This window comes from Sinohyriopsis cumingii, chromosome 15 (assembly GCF_028554795.1).
Source record: "Sinohyriopsis cumingii isolate HCF-2022 chromosome 15, ASM2855479v2, whole genome shotgun sequence".
NCBI classification, from domain to species: Eukaryota; Metazoa; Mollusca; class Bivalvia; order Unionida; family Unionidae; genus Sinohyriopsis; species Sinohyriopsis cumingii.
In genome coordinates, this window is record NC_142975.1 from 21,418,970 (window position 1) to 21,432,947 (window position 13,978).

At 34.6% G+C, this 13,978-nt stretch overlaps 1 long non-coding RNA gene across 1 annotated transcript; it reads left to right on the forward strand.

Annotated features, from left to right (window-relative positions):
* The first annotated feature begins 1,867 nt into the window (after positions 1-1,867).
* Positions 1,868-13,717, forward strand: LOC149781390 (uncharacterized). Its single transcript, XR_016414703.1, has 3 exons — positions 1,868-2,227; positions 2,702-3,036; positions 8,027-13,717. It is a non-coding gene; the product is annotated as an uncharacterized LOC149781390 (long non-coding RNA).
* Positions 13,718-13,978: the final 261 nt, after the last annotated feature.

Genomic DNA, 13,978 nt, shown 5'->3' on the forward strand with positions numbered 1-13,978 from the left:
GAACTTACATTATTGTGAATTAAATCCCAAATAGCCCTACAAGTTCTACCAAACGTCTAAAATTATAGAGCATTCAAAATAAGTTTCAGTGGTGTTCCGATTGAAGTTCACTTACAGATGTGCTGATGTGTCAGTAGCCTGTATAGTGTTGAAATTCTAACAATCTTGATGTATCACAATGATATAATACAAAATGTCTTTAAATGAATTCACAAGAACTTCAACATACTTATTTAGTTATAAAATCTATGACCACTTTGTTATTCCAAAGAATAATTGAAATAAATAAATCCACTCAAATGATAATTGATCAAAACTAAGTGACTGTCTCCACTATTAGGAGTATATTATTGCTACTCTTATATAAAGAAACTGAGACCATTTCAGAACCAGGATGGATGCCATATGTTCATTTACTGGAATTTCCAACTTGTCATCAAAGTCATATCCTTTAGCAACCAACCAATCAGAAATCAGATGACCTCATTTTCCTAAGGGAGAATCCAATGCAATGACCTGAACTCAAATTCCATCACATGTGCCAACAAGGTCACTTCTAATCGGTTAATTTTTGAAGACCACATAAACATGTTTACCAAAATTAAGGTGCAACCCACTATCAAAAAATTTATACATTGTGTGTATAAAACATGATCCTTACAATATAGAATCATGAATAAAAAAATGAACACGTGATATAGATACACATGATAACTAATATAAAGAAAGAGTGACGCCTTGTGCTTTAAGGAATTTGCTTTCATTTTTTAATATATGCCATTCGTTTCTTTATCGTTCTTTTAAGGTTGCTACAGAGTTACCTTTCATATCATTGTGATATTTACGTTTAGGTTTAGTTGCATGTGCACGTGTGTGTGTCTTTGTGTGTGTAATTTATCCAAGTGCTTTATATGTTGAAAACAATCTTTTAATTGGCATCATTTAGCCAGTGCTGTGCTGATGTGCCATTTACGCCTCTACATACCAGTTTAAATTTAATGGAATGTCCAGGTCAATGTGGGTATGTGAGAAATCTTGCCAGTAGCTTTTCGTGGGTCGATGGTTCTTTCTGGGGTTTTCCCGGTTCTTCCTCCACTATTTATACTGTCCGCCATGTATAGCCTATCTTGTGCTGAAAAAGGGCGTTAACCCCTACAACAACAACAATAATTGGAATGGAAATTAATCATGTCTCGTACATATATGCAGCGTCAAACGGAGAATATCCTATTAATCAACAGTAAGCTAAAAAAAAAAATACCATGGTGATATGTGAGTTGACATTAACAGCAGTGACAAAAATGTGTTGTTTTAATCATGGAGTATGCTCGAGAACACAAGAAAATATAAGACATGAGTATATGTGAGTGGCCATAGATAACCGATATGCCCACATATGTAGACTGGTATAAATTCAACTGACGCCCTTGTACATTTCGACTAAATTCTCATAAAAACCAGAAAAATACTGTTCGACAGACAAAATCCAATTAATTATCAATATCTATTTTTTGTACACGAGTCGGATGAAAGTGTTTTGTATTTGATAGACACGACTATATTGCGTGTCAAAGTTTACCCTGACATTTCGCACGCACCTAGCTCGTTCCATAGCAATTAGAAAGCTTGGTGTCAATAAGTATCAATCGTTGTAGAGGTTAGAATAGAGTCGAAAATTATATGCAATTAAAGTGATTTTAAATAGGAGTCATGTCTTCTCTTTGTTCAAAGTTTCGTTAAAATATTGTTCAGTGGGTAGAAAAGAAAACAACGTTTGCTTGCAATACCTTAGCCCGCAATAGGTCAAGGACAAACAATTTGTTGATCAATGCTGGATACAAACCGACTACATGGGATATAAGTCAGACGTTACTTATATATGCGGTTCTGCTCATATTTGAAGAAAACTCCAGCTTAGCGATTTATGTTCGATTATTATGAACCCTGATAATGAGCCACTCGTTATGAAGGACTATTTGTATAAACCATGACATCATTCTTTATAGTGAGGGACTAGTGTGCAACCAGGATAAAACGCTTAGCAACCTTTGCATACTGATAAAGCGGTCACGAGCAATATGGAGAAACGATTATACGGAACCCTGTTTAGTTCCAGATAGGAGGTTGTTTTCAGGAGATAACTATGTTGGAGAAGTTATGAAGATAATTGAAGAAACCGTTTCCGATCAATCAACCCAGAACTTTGCTGAGAGACAAACAGATGATGGTAAGTTATTTATATTTACAGGAACCTGGAGAAAACTCCAAACATTAGATGATACATCGCCAACGCTGGAGCCTGGGATCGAACCCAGAACGGTAGTTTTAATGTGTGCTACCAATGCAGATAACGTTATACGTTGATAGTAAATGAAAATGCTATGCATTTTCCACGTCTTTCTTTGAAAAACGGGATTTACACGTGCTCATTCAATATAAAATTTGTCAAAGAAGCTGAACAATACTACATATATGTCACGAGCTGCTTCATAGAGTGGCATTCTGTATTATTTAACGAGTGTCAGGAAATTTATATCAAATGGACTCAAATTTAAAATTTAAATTGATCCGACAACGCATGGCATTTACAATTCCGACTCTGTGAACTTGCTCTGCGGCATTGACAATTTTTAAGTATCATTGTAGTGAACCATTTTTAGGTCACGATGGAGCTACTGAAATAAGATATACCATGTTTCAGATAAAGAAGAGATCAAGAATGCACATTCCCATCGTGTAAGAAGACTTTCAGATGACTCCAATATCCAATGCATGGGAAATGATATTGAAGTGAACTGAACCAATTTTCTTACAAGACGCCGACATTCTATTAATCCCGTGCTCATTTCACCCAAAGATAAGAAAGACGAGGAGAAAGCTGGCATACTGAGTTAAGCCACATCTGGTAGACGCCATTCTGTTCCTGTTGTTCAGGATGTAGGTTACTTGATGATGGTCAGCCTACGTCAGCCTGTTGAACTTGACATTTGCCGCACCTCTCCCCTCTGTAGAACAGTGTGGATTTATTTATTGCAGGTAACGAAGTCTATAAACAGTCGTTTCGTTCTGATTTTAACGCTTATGATTTTGCGCGGTAATGATGTTTTTAAATTGTTTTACGCATGCTCTTTCAATGTCTTCTCGTGCAAGCTTGAGACAAACGTATCTATAGCAATAAAGTGTGAAAGAAAAATGATTTTAAACTGTCTTTTTATAAACTTCGGAGACGCCATTGAATGCAGAGAATGCCGTTGGGTTCCCTCTTTGTCAACAAACTTTCTAACTTCGAAATTAAAATGCTTGTGATCACTGTTCCAGCTGATAAGTATGATGTCGTTTGGATTTATGAATATGTGAACATCAATACCGAACTGTTCTAAAGTGGCATCGACGTCATCTTCCCCCCCCCCCATACCGAACTGTTCTAAAGTGGCATCGACGTCATCTTCCCCCCCCCCCACGTCACTTTGTTACCATTTCACCTCTTTATATATATATATATATATATATATATATATATATATATATATATATATATATATATATATATATGTGTGTGTGTGTGTGTGTGTGTGTGTGTGTGTGCGCGCGCGCGTGCGTGCGTGTGTATGTGTGTGCGTGTATGCTATTTATATTTCTATAGTGCTGGGCAGCATCTGTGACGTGTTTGGATTTTAGTGAAAAAGCTATTTCGATTGATGTCCTTTGTCGGATGTATGCAGATATGTGCGTAATATAGTTTTACGGCACTTCAGCACAATTGTAGCTGCATGGTGCGAAATAAAGGTGATGTTCGAAAAATGTAAGATGAATTGTACACAAATTTAGGAAGATAAGCCCTTCCAAATAAACGTAAGCACAAAGAATTGCAAGATAAACTATAAAAGGTAATGGTGTTACAATTCTGTAATAATGCAAATAAAATCAAAGACAAAGGTAATACATGTATAATCTTTAAAACAATGGTGACAATGTATGAATGGTTGAGTTTCCTACCTTGGAAACAATGTCAATAAAATTGAGGAAAACAGAAAATCTTTAAAACTACTCAGAATACCGCGAAACTGTTATAATCATGTTGAGCTATAAGAGGGACTGGGCCTCAGACGATAATATAGGCGTCCATAGGTTAACATGCGGGAGATGCTATGGCCTCAAACGCGAAATCTTATGTTAAATGTGTCGATGGGCTTAACATTGAGGTAAATGATAACATTGTTTGAAGTGGTTGACGTCAATTTATGGGGATATACGGCAAATCCTATGTTAGATTTGTTCATAGGTTTAACATGGGAAAGGCATTTTACGGAAAAAGTGTTTATAGGGACAATACAAAATTTAACATTTTTTAAAATTAGAATCAGCACGCCACATACACTATTCAGCAATTGCTTTCTGAATAACATCCAAACACACCACACATATTGCCTGCCGCTAACGTTTTGATTACTGTCCAAACACATGCCTCACAATCCAGCAACTACGTTTTTATTACTGTCCAAACACAGATCCTACAATCCAGCACTCGCTTTTGCGTTACTATCCGTGCACTATCCGTGCAATCCAGCAGCCTCTTTTCTTAAAATCCAAACACACCCCCGTAATAACCAACAAAAAGGGTAGAAATCTTTATAAACACACTATGCCTTCACTAACATGCCGGACCGCTCCGGCGGCCTAGAGGTTAGAGCGTCCGCCTCGGATGCGGGAGGTCGCGGGTTCGAACCCCAGCCGAGTCATACTAAAGGCTGTAAAGAAAACGGTACTAACAGATGTCTCGCTTGGCGCTCAGTATTAAGTGGTTAGTGTTAGGACTGGTCGGCCTGGTGTCAGGATAATGTGACAGTGGAACATCATGTTACAGTTTGCGGCATGGTGTCTCAGTGCTAGACATCACTATAAACTGTCACACGTAGCGATATGACTGAAAAATTGTTAAAGGTGCGTTTAAAATCTATATCACACACACACACTAACATGCAATACTATCACACACAAGTAAGCAAGGTAGAAGTACTTATAGAGACAATGCTATACTACCACATAGGTAGGTAGAAGCGTTTATAGACACACAATACCCTCACACAAGCATGCTATAGAATCACACAGGGGTGACGAGTTTTAAGTTTTAGTTGTAAACATCGTAATAAAAAAACAACACAAACGCCGAAAATTTTGTGCAACTAGTTTCGCATTTAATGTATGCTTCTTCAGGCACGAAATGTTTTGAAAGTAACGGATGACGTCTTTTATTTTAAAACAACAATTACATCATTACGTAACGTCATAAATGATATGCATCATCATAACAATTATATATGACAGGATCTAAAAGATACACGAGTCTCTAATGAAACTTGAATTAGTAAAATATTAAAATAAACTAGAGACAAACAGTCATACATATAATTATATTGTTATAAAGGATATACAATATATCAATTTAAATTATACAATTTTATATAGTGCATTAGCATTAAGTCCATTAGGATACAGAGTATCTAACTTATGAATCCAATAAGTTTCTTTTATGAGTCTATTCATGTCACCATGCACAATATCTATTGGCATGAAAGAAAAATCAAGTAGAGAGTGATCATTGGTGTTAAAGTGTGTTGAAACATTAGAGGAAAACTGAGGATCTCTATAATTTTTTATATGAAAGCGATGATTATTATTCTCTTAAAAACTTGTTGTAGTGTTTGTCCAACATATTGCATGCTACATTTTTTACAGGATATTAAATAAATCACATCAGTTGATATGCAGTTAGTGTTATCGCGTAGAGAAAATACCTCTTTTGTATTAGCACTACTGAAAGAAGTACTTTCTCTTATGTTTGCACATTGAGAACACCGGTGTCTGTTACATTTAGATGACGAAAAGTGTATTTTTTATTTTCTGTCTGTTTAGTTCTGATTAAAAAATCTTGCAAATTGTTGGGTCTTCTATAAGCGAGAACTGGTTTAATTTTGAAAAGTGATTTGACGCTAGATTTATTGGATAAATTTAGGAGACTATAATATTTATTAATTATACGACCTATATTAGGTAATGAAGGGTTATATTGTATTGTGAAAGGAATTACATCTCTCTCTATTTTACATTCTGCTGTGTTTAAAGCCTCATGTTGAGTAAGATAGTTAATAATAGCTGTAAACATCGACATATGCATATATAAACATTAAAATGATTCAATGTTTACAACGTTGTGACGAAACGTAAACTAGAGCTTCAAAGATTTAGTACAATGTCATTTTGCCATCGATGCGCACAACATTTTTTGAGTTAATGACAATAGATAGCCATTATACTCATAAACCACTTTTCTATTGACCTTTATCCTGGTTCGTGGATTATTTTGACCTTCTGTCGTGCACACAAAGAAGCATCACATAAACATTTTTTCACAATAATACAGATAAAGATTAATTTTAATACATTTACATATTAAAAGCGATTGGTGGCTGAAAATGTCAATCCCTCGCACAGGTCGTTTCTAACTGACTAGCATAGCCACAAGACAAGCATCTTTAGCTGCTGTAAGCACGGTGCACTAAACTAAATATTGTCAGATGAACGCAGTACTAATCTTTTTCACAAAACCTATTGTTTTAGTTCAAAGAGACGGCTAGACGTTTTATTAGTTCTTTAAGACAAGATGGCTATAGACCATACAAACATTATTATTATTATTATTATTATCATTATTTCATGTTAAGATTGTATTTATTGTCTAATGACTGCAGTAACGTTTGCCGTATCTCCTCATAGTTTAAGACATGTCGTATTTTACTACATAAGCCTTGAAGCTGCAAACATAAGCTGGAGAACAGTAAAAACCAAACCAATCCAAAACAAATAAAAAAGCAACTGACTGAAAGGTGGTTATATGTTTCTCTTTAAAATACGCGCAGCTATCTTTGTGACATCACAGCACGCGACATTCAATCCTGTTTGTGCTACACCAATAGGCTGACAGCGTCCAAAATATGTCCACGTACTTTAACATTAATTTTACTGCATGTGTTTCTCGGGGCTTATATAAAATACTCTTCTAAGGAATATGGATGTACGAGACTAGAAATAAAGTGAATAATGGCCATTTAAAGGGATTTAATCCAAACTCCAGAAAATTATATACATTGGTTTAATAGTCAGTACACCTGTAGATTGCGATTTTTAAGAACATATATATTGCTGGTTTGGGATGTGAGCTTGTCTTTCGTTAGGTTAAGTTTTATTGTTCAGATTATGGATTTGTAAAACAAAAATTCCATTTTTATTACCCTGTCATTTAGCTAGTTTTTGTTGCTACCCTGTCATATATGCAATATTTGCTGTAACCCTGTCATATATGTAATTTATGCTGTAACACTGTCATATATGTAATTTATGCTATTAGACTGTCATATATATATATATATATATATATATATATATATATATATATATATATATATATATATATATATATATATATATATGCTATCATACAGGTTAGAGAATTTTTAATTCGTACTCTACGGAGATTCGAACACACACACACACGCACACACACACACACATATATATATATATATATATATATATATATATATATATATATATATATATATATATATATATATATATGTTGAAACCCTGTCAGATATGCAATTTATGTTGTTACGCTGTCATACATGTACGTTATGTTGTTACCTTGTGATATATGCGATACATGTTGCTAGACTGTCATATAAGTAATACATGTTGTTACCCCGTCATATACGTAATTTATGGTGTTACCCGTCATTTATGTAATTAACTTATGTTGTTACCCTGCCATAAATGCAGTCATTTTTGTTACCCTGTACAGATGCAATTTTATTTTGTTAGGCTGTCATATATGTAATTTATGTTGCTAGGTTGTTTTTTTATGAAGCAAACTTGAATTTCCTAAACTAATTTCGTGTATAAAGCGACCATGCTTAATGTATCTTTCTTAATACATCTATGTTCTCATTTTTAATTTATTTATTCACAGCAAAAAATTCCTCATATCATTGTTGAGATGGATTATATAGCAGAGGAACCCAAACTACCAGACACTTTGAAGAAACTTCCCCATAGAGAAGTGCCGATCCTTGTTGACAAGGATATGGTAGTGTTTGAATGGTATCAACATTTAATAGTTTACCAAACAGAAGAAATCTCATTATTGGATGCTGCATCTAAAATCCCATTCGTAATCATCTTCATCGTAGTTCATGTCCTTATTTGTTAAAAGTGGGCCGTTATATTAAGGAAGCAATTTATCGTCAAAACCCAAAACTGTTAGTACTTCTGTGGTGTTGAAACAACATTAACTTATATAGTCTTAACGGTGACACCTGTAATGACCTTAACCTTAGAAATCTTGAGCCACTTATCACCTAAAGCAAGATAAAGTGAGACTCATCTGTGTTTATCGAAATGTCAATGATACAGCTCCTTCAAATATGACAAATTTTAATCTTGACTTATTCAAGGTTTAATCATTTTAGCTGCGAGAAACGTGACTTCATGATTCCTGTTCTCAAAAGTTATGATTCAGAGTTCTTCGCACATACTAAATGTACACTTTGGAATGATTTACCTATTTATCTCAAGTTTATACCAAAATAAAAAAAAGTTCAAAACAAAGGCAAACTCCTCTCTTCTCCACCAAGTCAAAAATATAGCTGTTGTAAACAGCAATAGGTTCCTATGCTACAAAAAACATTTTCCATCTTTCTTGCCCAAAGTTGTACTCTGTTGTCTATGTGCAGAACATGATTGACATATTCATATGAGTGATACCCCATACCTAATATACTTTATTACATTAACCTTGGTCAGTGATTGATATATTTATGTGTGTGATACCCCTTACCTAATATACTTTATTACATTCACCTTGGTCAGTGATCGATATATTTATATGTGTGATACCCCTTACCTAATAAACTTTGTTACATTGTCCTTGGTCAGTGATTGATATATTTATATATGTGTGATACCCCTTACCTAATATACTTTGTTACATTGTCCTTGGTCAGTGATTGATATATTTATATACGTGATGCCCCTTACCTAATATACTTGTTACACTGTCCTTGGTCAGTGATTGATATATTTATATATGTGATACCCCTTACCTAATATACTTTGTTACATTGTCCAAGGTTGGTGATTGATACATTTAAATGTGTGATACCCCTTACCTAACATACTTTATGCATTATGATTTTAATTTGTACCGTTTTATTATCGAATTCGCCTTATCTAATATGGCTGGGAAGTATCAAGATGATGTATATTTTAGGTCTTTCCCTTAATATTCCTTGTCATTCCAGTACTGCGATACTTGGCCACCATGTACACACATCATGCTGGCTTTGGAACCAGTCTGCAACAAAGGATGCTGTGTGAATCCATACTTTGCTGGGCATCAAGCAATTTGTTTAGGTCTGTCTATATATCGAAAATGTACGAATCATTGTGCTCAGGTAGCTACGTAGTACAGCTATAAAAATACATTGTGTAAATGTCGAATGTTTCGTGACAATTCAAAACATTATATTTGTCTCCTTGTATGGCGGCACACGTGCAACAGTATGGAATTTTAATTGCTGTTTTTTGTACAATACACTTGTACACTTGCATCAGCAGGTTATTTTTAATTTTTTTATTTTATCCATTTGCATTATATTGTCATATAATGCAAACTGATGGAAATAAAACACATTCAAATAATTGCAGATCATATTCTTACATAGCCAAGGCATATTATCATTTTGCAACAGACCGCTCCGGTGGCCTAGTGGTTAGAGCGTCCGCCTCGGAAGCGGGAGGTCGTGGGTTCGAACCCGGTCGAGTCATACCAAAGACTTACAAAAATGACAGTAACAGCTACCTTGCTAGGCGCTCAGCATTAAGAGGTTAGTGTTAGGACTGGTCGGCCTGGTGTCAGGATAATGTGACTGGGTGGGACATCATGCTACAAGTCTGCGGCATGATGCCCCAGTGCTAGACATCACTATAAACTGTCACACTGCAGTCATCGTGGCGATATGACTGAAAATTTTTTAAAGCTACGTCAAAATCCTAATCACACACACACACACTTTTTGCAACCCATGTATATAGGTAGGTAGCCATTCTAACATTGGTGTAAAGTGCACAACAGGAAGAATAAAGAGTCCAGTCAAATGATATTTTTTTTATTTGTTTCAGAGCTGTTTGCTGTAATTATGTGTACCCACAGTTCGTCGAGAGGTTTTCATTATATCCTCGAAGGCGAATGAAGTCATCTTGGAGCAAGGCCTAAAACAGTGGCCACAACATCTTGAGATTTTGGAAATAAAATATTTGTTTTCTAACAGATATTTGACAGGAAATAGGGTCACTATCGCGGATTTTTTAGTAGCCACAATTCTGGTAAAATTGTAGTGAACTGGCACTAGTTTGGGTCTCTGGCCTATAGTTAATGAATGGTTGGAGCAAATGAAGACTCAAGGATACTGGGAGACGGTTCATTTTGCTCACAATTCATTTAAGAAAACAATGGACAGCAAGGACATGCTGCACGGATAAATATTAAATAAACTATGGCTCAGTTTCATCCACATATCTTGACATTTACATCTGAGGCATATATCTGTAATCTGTGAAATTTAGGCTAAACTCGAGTTGCATCCAGCTTGACTGTTGCATTTTTACCGACTGACCATTTCAGTGGGGTGGTGGTTGCGGGGATGGTCATAGCTACGAGTTCATTTTGGAACAGGATAGTTTTGTAACCACAAAATAATTTTTTTGAACCAATACAATGAATATAGTTAGATATACCTTTCTACAAACCAGAGACCCCCGCCCCCAGTATTAAATGGTCCGTCCCTTAATGTCAGACAGAAGATTTACAATATTTTAACCACTAGATGCTATGCTTAACTATGCAAAAATGTGTACAGAGACTAAACAAAATCACATTACTATAAATTCTTAGGGACTGGCCATTTAATTTCACGGGTAGAAAACTGAATATGATTATTTCTTTTTCAGGTGATCAAAGCGGGAGTATTTTTCAAGCTATTTTGTCAGGAAATTTTAAAATGCGCACACCCATGTTAACTTGTCAGACCCGTATCAGAGAGCACCCCCCCCCCTTTTAGCCAGTATATATAATAGCATGGTAACAACAGGTTTCCTTGCATGCAAGGGAGGTAACACAATTCTTCCCCGTCTGTTGAGACTTGGATCAGTCACTGTCTCTAGTAAAAATAGAAGGTGATTGTCCCACATAATGCATTAAAATAGACCATCAATGAGGTTGTTTTTTTTTTTTCCTTCCAAACAGTGATGAGCAAAGTATATTGCAAACTGCACATTTACGTTGTTCATAATAGACAATATTATACAAACCCATCAATCATCTCAACGATAAACTGTAAATCAAATTGAAAAAATCTAGAGAACTCCGAGGATAGACAAAACTGGGACCGTGTGAATGTCTCCATTCAAAAGTTGTCATTCACCATCTCTGATGTGTCACCGTGACGTCATATAGATTTCACATATCAATCCATTCACCAGTGAAAATATCTTCTGATGACACAGCCTGTCCCACTTTTGGTGATACCATATTAGCACTGCGGAGACTCCGACGTTATTTTTGATTGTCCGTATGATTTGTATGACTTTAAAGGCAAAATACCACGGCGATTGATACAATTATTTCCTGATCATTCTTAAGCTAGATTTCAGTTATTGTTGATAGTTGGTCTTCCACTTCACTGTTCCTATTTATGAATTATCTCGTTTTTAAAATTTCATTTTAAGTAGGATTTCAGTTACTGTTGATGGCTATTTCCTTTTCGCTCTTTTTTTATGCTTCATTTCACTTATTGTTGATTGTTATTTCCTTTTCATTCTTCTTTTTATGCTTCATTTTACTTATTGTTGATTGTTGCTTCCTTTTCACTGGTCATTTTCTCAGGTTTCATTTTTATGCACGATTTCAGTCATTATTGATAGCTATTTCCTTTACACTGTTCATTTTTATGCTAGTCTTTGATTGTTATTGATAGAATGAAAATGAAGCATGGTGAAACAAACAAATTGCGAAGGACAGAGAAACAGAGGTGGAACGATAAATTTCAATATTTACCCAGGCAATGGTGTACCACACAATACACTCATTTTACTACTGTGATGGTGTATCACAAAAGAGACTCATTTTGCTCTGGCAATGATGTATTAGAATATAGACTCACTTTATTCTGGCAATGATGTATTAGAATATAGACTCACTTTATTCTGGCAATGATGTATCAGACTATAGACTCACTTTATTCTGGCAATGATGTATCAGACTATAGACTCACTTTATTCTGGCAATGATGTATTAGAATATAGACTCACTTTATTCTGGCAATGATGTATCAGAATATAGACTCACTTTATTCTGGCAATGATGTATTAGAATATAGACTCACTTTATTCTGGCAATGATGTATCAGAATATAGACTCACTTTATTCTGGCAATGATGTATTAGAATATAGACTCACTTTATTCTGGCAATGATGTATTAGAATATAGACTCACTTTATTCTGGCAATGATGTATCAAACTATAGACTCACTTTATTCTGGCAATGATGTATTAGAATATAGACTCACTTTATTCTGGCAATGATGTATTAGAATATATACTAATTTTATTCTGGCCGTGGTCTATCCCAATATTGTTATGCATATTTAATTTGCATTGTGTTAGGATTTTTGACATGATTTAAAAAAAAATTGCATTATATGCTATTTGTAATGTAACATTTGGACTTAACTTTGACCAAAAAGTTATTTTCTACTGGATCTGAATTATTCTCTATGTGAGGGTTTAATACTAGGATCATTATTAATAGAAGTAAACACGTGTATTTGGGTCTGGGTCTAGGGTAATAGAATTCCCCTACAATTTACCTGGCGTACCTAACATATTCCAGGTTATATATTATAATTTTAGTAGCAGACTTTCTAATTATAACTAACGTTTTATTTGGTAAACATTAAGAAAGTTTATTTTTGATATTTTTTTAAGAAAATGCTAATTGTGACCCGAGGACAAACAATGGTCCATATATTCTTGTCACTGGGAAATCATTCTTTTGTGCTTATTGTTGTGTACATTATTTGATCTGGAATTATTCAGATTATTTCTCCCAGGAAATACAAATATTCTCTGATAGCATTCTTGGAAATAGGGACTTCATTTGATACTGAAATTTCAAATAAAGATTTCTTCTTGGATTGTATTATTTCGATTCAACAAAAGACTGTTGGCATATCAACACATTACGAGCCATCACAGGCCCGTCAATACTTTTAGCGTTGGGTTTCCACAAAAGTTTATTCATAACTTTTATTATTAGGACGTGTGTCTGTAGGTCTAGGATTATTTGGGATTTAATTCGCAATGCCATAAGTTCTTCTTTTTTCATTTTCACTTTGAATTTAAAGGAAATAAATTATTTGTTGAATTTTACCAAGTTTGTTGCTTTTCACTCTTTTCTGTTAATTGTTTTAAAAAGCATAGACTGGTTACAATATAGACTCATTTTACTCTGGTAATGATGTACCACAGTACAGATTCAAATTATTGAGACAAGACAACAGTAGAATGATACAAACCAAATGAAATAAACTCATCAAAACAGACATGTTCTTGTCATCTTTCTAGCCCACTGAATGAAGTAAACAACAAGGCCACTTACAACATGTATACATATGTCCTTACAACATGCATATGTACGATATCCTTGTACCTATTGTATCTACTACAACATGTATACATGTGCAAAGCAAGCATGTGTACATACGATCTCCTTGTACCTGCTATGTCTAATACAAGATATATATATATATATATATATATATATATATATATATATATATATATATATATATATATATATATAT